The following is an 8,011-nucleotide window of genomic DNA, read 5'->3' on the forward strand; positions in this document are numbered from 1 at the left end:
CTTCAGTTTTTGACCCTTTTTTTTTTTCACCTTAAGAAAGTACCTGGATGCCCTGGGCTGCATACCTGCTCCTGATGGCTTGTCTCTTTACTCAGAGCCTCTGCCACCGGCTCTGCCTTGGACTTTAAGCTGGTGCCTCTGACAGGCCTGATTGACAGGGTGGTTGTGGTGGTTTTATGCACATTTGTGAGTTAACCACTATTTGAAATGATGCTGCTTTAAAGAGTTTTTTTCAAAGTACAGTAGATCCTTTAAGTTTCAGCTGGCTGGAAGACTTTCAACTTTTGCTTTTGAAATTTTTGGGAAGGGTTTATTCTGTAATCCACACTATTTATATAACTGCAGTAGCACTTAAACTTGAAGGGAAAAAATTTTTTTTTATAATTCACCATAGGGATTCTGGGTTCCGCCATATCTTTGTACCTTCTAACAAAGTTATATGGAATGTCTGTGAGTTATTTTCTATACCATCAAAATGCACTGCCAGTGGAGATTGTAAAGACAGAACACATTTCTTTGGAGGGGGATACAAATTGTTTAAAAAAATTTATGATAATTTGTGAATAATAAAAAGCCCGTTTGTACAATTTTTTAATAATAAATTACTATTTTGAAAAAAATGCTAAAGTCTCATTATTATAAAATCCTTATAATTTTTTTTTACCAACTGTATTTGTACCATAGTAACAAAACATAAGAGGACAATTTCATAACTATAAAAACAAAATTATTAAATTTTAAAAATAATTAATTTAAAAATCGGTTTAAGCATAGGTGAAATAATAGGAAATGAATGAAATCTGGGGCCAGCTGATGTCTTTAATGGATTAGTTTATGTTGGTGTCATTAGAACTTCAGGTTTGTCAAACTGAAGAAAAGTAAGTAGTATTACTGGAAGATTACACTGCTCTTCAAATGTTTTATTTCTGTTAACCTGTTATATGCTAACTACCAGGTTGCTAAGCCACAGCAGCTAACCAGTGCTACACACCAGTTGAGTTCTGTAGAAGATGGGATAGTAAACTGATTCTAACAAAGAAATTGTTAGAATATTAGACCAGGAATGGACTTTAGAAATCATGATATCTGACCCCTTTATTTTATTATATAATTATTTCATTTTTGTGGTGAGAATAAGGAAATCTTGGATGGAGTCAATTCTATGAAGTCACAGTTATAAAATAGTGCCCAGACCAAAATTTGGGATGCCTGACTCCCTTTCCAAGTGTGCTTTATGCTCAGTAATGAACATGTAAGTCATTGATTATTTTCAGTTTTCCTCTGGTGAATTGGTTAGGAGGCTTCTAATGTTAATATTGCCATGATCTCTTCTTTGGGGGAATTACAGTTTTACTCAGTGAAAGATGTTTTTCCAAGTTAATTCTCTGAGGTCATAGGCCATTATTCATTTCAAATAACATAATACTCAAAATTTTTCAATACCCATACATATTTATCTCCACATCAGCATTTGTCTAGAACATTTTGGTATAAAGTTCACTCAATGATATATTTGATACCTGTTATTAAATTTCATTCAGACCCCAGAATTTTTGGCTCTGATTTCCTTAGATCTGGGCCTCCCTCCAGAGCTTTCCCATTGTTTTCTTTTTTGTTAGGGACTGAATTGTGTCCCCCTCCAAATTCATGTGAAACCCTAACCCACAGTACCTCAGAATGTGACTATTTGGAGACAGGGCTTTAAAGAAGTGATTAAGTTAAAATGAGGGCATTAGGGCGGGCCCTAGTCTAACCTGACTAGTGTCTGTAAAAGAGATTAGAATATGCAGAGACACCAGGGGAAAGTCCATGTACGGACATAGTGAGAAGGAGGCCATCTGCAAGCAGAGAGAGGCCTCAGGAAGCCAACCTTGATCTTGGATTTCTAGTCTCCAGTACTGTGAGAAAAGCAATTTCTGTTTAAGCCACCTAGTCTGTGGTATTTTGTTATGGCAGCCCTACCAAACTAATACACTTTATAAATCCTTTACCCTGAGTGTTGACTGAAAGATCTTTGGATAGGCCATTATGTTTGCAAGGACCACTCTTTGTAAAACTGAGGTAGGGAGGGGCTCAGGTAAATGGAAACGAGTTTACCCAGGGGCTGCAAAATAATCATTACACAGAGGGTTAACATGTCTGGGTCAAGTTACATCAGCACAGAGGCAAAATTCTTGAAAATTTTAATACAATGATAGTCTTTGACTTGGATCTCATCTTCACTCATTCAGTAAATATTTTTTGAGTTCCTAAGTGCCAGGCATTGCCTTGGGCACTAGGAAGATGGCAGACAATACAGGCATGGTCTCTACTTCAGGGCCAGCCTCATTCATCTTCAACTGTATATACAAACAGGAGCAATGTGCTGAGGCTTGGGGTTACGTACAACCAGGACAGGGAAAAGCTTTTAGGGAACACTGATTCTACCCAGATTTCTTCTGTTAGTTTTGTAGATAGCCCAAATGTAGCCTTCCTATCAATGTCTGATACTTATGAAGTACATCCTGTGTTTCAAGATTAGTACTATATTTTTATTCTGGGTCCAATTCTACCTTTTGATACTGATTTCAATATAACATATTTTCTGAAGGCTTTGGTTACTCCAGAACAGTAAGTTTACTCTTTTCCTTTTGCTCATATGGAACAAAATCAACTTGCAACAGTATCTTTCATTGAAAAAAACCCAGCCTGGCTCAGTAGTTGAGCATCAACCTAGGATCCAGGAGATCTCTGTTCAATTCCAGGTCAGGACACATGCCCGGGGTTGTCAGCTTGATCCCTGTAGGGAGGATTCAGGAGGTGGCCAATCAATGACTCTCTTATCATTGATGTTTCTCTCTCTCTCCCTCCTCCCTTCCTCCCTCTGAAATTAATAAACACATTTTGAAAAAGAAAGAAAATAAAGGAACCAAGGTGTATAGTAAGGTTCCAATTATTTGTGTGTGTATACTTGATTTTAAACCATGTATATTTATTTTTTCTTTATAAAAGATAAATTATAACTAAAATGAGCAAAACCTAACAAACTTATGAGAATTTATAAACCAGAGATTAAAGTACAGTGCATGAACTATCTATACGGATGTCTGATGCAGCACTGTTTGGGGTTAAAGAACACTACAAACAATCTGAATATCCATTGATAGGGGAAATAGTTGAATACATTATGACACAGTTATACAATGATAGTTATAAAAAACTTTGATTTGCAGGCAACAGAAACTAACTGGCTAGTGCATACAAACAAGGGAATTAGTTGAAAGTACAGCTGACCCTTGAAGAATGCGGGGGTTTGAGCACTGACCCCTGCATAGTCAAAAACCCATGTAAAATGTTAGACTCCCGAAAAACTTAGCTATAGTCGTCCCTTGTTATCTATGGGGGATTGGTTCCAGAACCCTCATGGATACCAAAATCCGCAGATGCTCCAATCTCCTATATAAAGTGGCATAGACTATGAGAGACAAGATGGCAGCGTAGGTAAAAGTGGTACCCGACGCCTCCCACAACCACAATCATTCAGAACCTCCTGAAGTCCAGCTGAGCAGAAGTCCTACAACAAGGAAATTAAAGAAGAAACACATTGACACCAGTAGGAGGGGCTGAGACATGGGGCAGAATCAGGCAGAATCCTGGAACCTGGGACCTGGGTGCAGCAGTTTAAAACTGGAGAGGGATCTCAGCTCTGGAGGTTTCCTGAAGGAGCGAGGGGCCCCCCAGCCCAGGGTTCCAGTGCCAGGAAAAGAAATCCCCACAACTTCAGGCTGTGAAAACCAGCGGGGACTGTCGCTGAGAGAGCAGAGGCCGTGGGAGTCCCAGGCAGCTCCTCTTAAAGGGCCCATGCACGGACTCACTCAGACATGCTCCCTCTGAGCTCCAGCGCTTGGCAGCAGCTTGAAAGAAAACTGGGCCATTCAGGGAGGAACTAACTTGCCTGGAATCAGGGTAGGAGCTGGAGGGGCAGCTTTCTCCCAGACAGAAGAGCTGGCAGAGGCCACTGTTCTCTTGACCAGCTCTTCCCCCACAGAGCTGGCAGGCAGGCACCTTCTCTGAATCTCCATCAACCTGACTCACACCTTTGGCGCTCCACCCTGGTGATTCCTGGAGACCCCGACCCTCCCTACTTGCAGGTTCATCCAAGCCATTTCCAGTGCTTTTCTATGCAAGTGGCCTCTCTTGCCTCAGGCTTAGGACTTTCCTAAAATCTCTCAAACAAGCAGCATCATGCCCCATACCTCTTGGTAAGTGGCCCCAGGCCTGGCACTAGCAGTAGCCTGTATTGGTTCGTAGCTTGGCCTCTTCTGGACACCTCCAAGCCCAGCACAAGTAGCAGCCATCTACGGATTGCTGTGTAGCTCATGCTGGGTGGCCCTGGGCAGGGCACAAGCAGAGGCTGGCTTTGTACCTCCCTGGAGGCCCCAGAGACAGTGCACCTGGTGGCCAGCTTCAACGACACTGCATTACAACCCTACCACGTCCAAGAGAGAGACACTCAAGGGGCGCACTTGGTGAACACCAAAGCCCCACGGAAGTAAATCCTGCTTCATAGGGGTGTCTCTAGCACAGCAGCTCTTTGGCTGTAGTTGCAGCTGGTCCTCACAGCCAGTTAGCCTCGGGGTCAATTCCTCCCAGTGATACCAGTTGCAACCAAGGCTCAACTACAACAGGCAGTGCACACAGCACACACAGGGGAGCACCTAGAAGGCCCAGCTCAGGTGACTGGGGAAACAGCCACTGGGCCCTACAGAATACCTACTACACAAAGCCACTCTACAAAAATCCAGGAGACATAGTAGCTCTACCTAATATATAGAAACAAACACCAGGAAGCAGGCAAAATGTGGAGGCAAAGAAATATGTCACAAATGAAAGAACAGAAGAAATCTCTAAAAGTAGAACTAAATGAAATGGAACCAAGCAAACTACTAGATACAGAGTTCAAAACAATGGTTATAAGGATGCTCAAGGAACTTAATGAAAATGTCAAAGATATTAGTAAGAATTTTAAGGAGACTAGTGAGATCATCAATGACATAAAAAAGAACCAGTCAAAAATGAAGGCTACAGTAACTGGAATGAAGAATAATTTACAGGGAATCAAAAGTAGATAGAGAATACCGAGAATCAAATCAGCAATTTGGAACACGAGGAAGCAAAAAACACCCAATCAGAAAAGAAAAAATAATCCAGAAATATGAAGATAGTGTAAGGAATCTCGGACAACTTCAAATGGCCCGACATTCATATTATGGGGGTGCCAGAAGGAGAAGAAAGACAGCAAGAAATCGAAAACCTATTTGAAAAAAATAATGTCAGAAAAATTCCCCTACATGGGGAAAGAAATAGACTTACAAGTCCAGGAAACAGAGAATCCCAAACAAGAGGAACCCAAAGAGGCCCACAGCAAGACACATCATAATTAAAATGCCAAAGGTTAAAGACAAAGAATCTTAAAAGCAGCAAGAGAAAAGTAGTTAAGTTACTTACAAGGGAGCTCCCACATGACTGTCAGCTGATTTCTGAACAGAAACTTTGCAGGCCAGAAGGGAGTGGGAAGAAATATTCGAAGTGATGAAACACATGGAACTGCAATCAAGATTACTCTACCCAGCAAAGCTATCATTTAGAATTGAAGGTCAGATAAAGAGCTTCACAGATAAGAAAAAGCTAAAGGAGTTCATCACCACCAAACCAGTATTACATGAAATGTTGAAAGGTCTTCAACATTTGAAGAAGCCAATAAACAACAGAAACTGACAAAAAAAAGTAGACCCAGAGACACTGAAGCATGCAACAGACTGTTGTATCTCTGAAGGAAGAGGAAAGGGGTGGGGGCGGGAAGAGATTAACCAAAGAACTTATACACATATATGCATAACCCATACACACAGACAATAATGGGGTGAAGTCCTGGGGAAGGGGTGGGAGACGGGTGGAGGGAGTTGATGGGGGAAAAATAGGACACTTATATTTTCAACAATAAAGATAAATTTTTTAAAAAATGGTGTAGATCAACGCATACAGTGGACTTTCCACATCCCTGGGCTCCCAACCATGGATCGGCAACAGGAGGGGTAATTGCTGACAAAAACCCATGTATAAGTGGACCTGCACAGTTCACACCAATGTTGTTCAAGTCAACTGTATACTGATGTTGCTTCTGAACATTTCACCCTATGCTTTTGATTTTTACATAGTTGTAATTATAAGTGCAATTTAGTATTACGCTTTTTATTATTCAAATTTAGGTATATTTAGGTACATACTTTCTTCCTGTTGCTAGAATCTTCAAGCCATAGTATATAATAAACTTTTAAAATATATATATATATCTTTATTGATTTCAGAGAGAGGAAGGGAGAGGGAGAGAGACAGGTAGAAACATCAATGATGAGAGTCATTGATCAGCTGCCTCCTGCACACCGCCAACTGGGGATCAAGCCTGCAACCTGGGCATGTGCCCTGACTGGGAATCAAATCGCAATCTCCTGGATCCTAGGCCGAGGCTCAACTGCTGAGCCACGCCCAGCCCGGCTAAACTGCATACTTTACTTTTAGATTAATTAAATTTAAATTAGTTAAATTTATTATTTCCCTATTATAGGATATTTAGGTTGAATCCAGAGTGTTCACTCTAACACTGTCATAAGTGGCTTTAACCAGGGGAAGCAGTGGGGATGATGAGAAATGGTAGGATTCTGATATATTTAAAGGGAGAGTCAATAGGACTTGCTGATGAACTGGGTGCAAGATATAAGAGGAAGTGGAGTCAAAGATGCCATGAAGGTTTTTGGCCTGAGCAGCTGGTAAGATGTAGTTATCAACTGAGAAGGGGAAGAATATGGAGAGGTCTGGGAGTAAGATTGGGAGTTCAGCTTTGGACATCTTAAGTGTGAGGTATCTCTCTGACAGTCACAGTTGGGTGAGTCTGGAGTTAATGAAAGATCTAATGAGAGCTGTAAGTTTGGGAGTCATCAAGAATACAGGTGATATTTAAAGTCATGAGAGGTGAGATCACCAAGGAAATGAGTACAGATACATAACAGGAATAAGAATGGAGCCCTGGGGCTCTCTAATGGTAAAGAGAGAAAAAGGAACAAAAGAAACTGAGGGGCAGCCAATGAGGTAAAAAAAAAAAATGTCCCTTCAAATTTCAATTAGAAATTATTCTTCTCTGACAGCCAAAAAAGATAGTGGTCACCAAAAATTAAGTTCTGGACTTATCATATTCCATTCATCACTGAGGCAGTTTAGAAGTACAAAATTTGGGAAGTCACCGTGTTATTAAACATTAAAGAATATCAATTTGATCAGAAAACATTTTATCTTTGAGGTTGTATATAATTGGTATTTTAGAGGTGCATTCCCTACATAAGATAAAAAAAAAATGCAGTGGGTAGATGATGATAGATGTATTTGTTTCCTAGGGCTGCTGTAATTATCATAGGCTGGGTAGCTTAACAAACATTCTCTCACAGTTCTGAAAATCAAGGCCAGAAGTCTGTAATCAATCAGCCTCTCTTCTGGAGGCTCTGAGGGGGAATTCACCCCATGCCTCTCTCCTAGCTTCTGGTGGCACCTCATAATCCCTAGGGTTCCTTGGCTTACCTAACTCTCTGCATGTCTTCACATGGCTTTCTCCTTGTGTCCCTCTCTGTGTTTCAAATCTCCTCTCTTATAAGGACATCAGTCATTGTATTTAAGGCCCATCCTAAACCCAGGGTGATCTAATCCTGAGATCCTTAAATTTGCAAAGACTATTTGCGAATATGGTTACATTTATAGCTACAGTAGGTTAGAACCTCGATATACCTTGGGGGTGGAGGGACACTCTTTAACCCACTACAGAAGATACAAAGGTTTGCAGGATCAACAATAACGTGCTCGCCAATTCCTAAAATCTATAGATATAAGTTGTTGCTAAGTACTAGTTTTGTGGTAAGAAGAGATAAAAAGCCCTAAAAATAGATATAAGTAAGAATTATTTTCAAGTTAACTTGGAGAGCACACC

Source organism: Miniopterus schreibersii (genome assembly GCF_964146895.1).
Source record: "Miniopterus schreibersii genome assembly, chromosome: 2".
NCBI classification, from domain to species: Eukaryota; Metazoa; Chordata; class Mammalia; order Chiroptera; family Miniopteridae; genus Miniopterus; species Miniopterus schreibersii.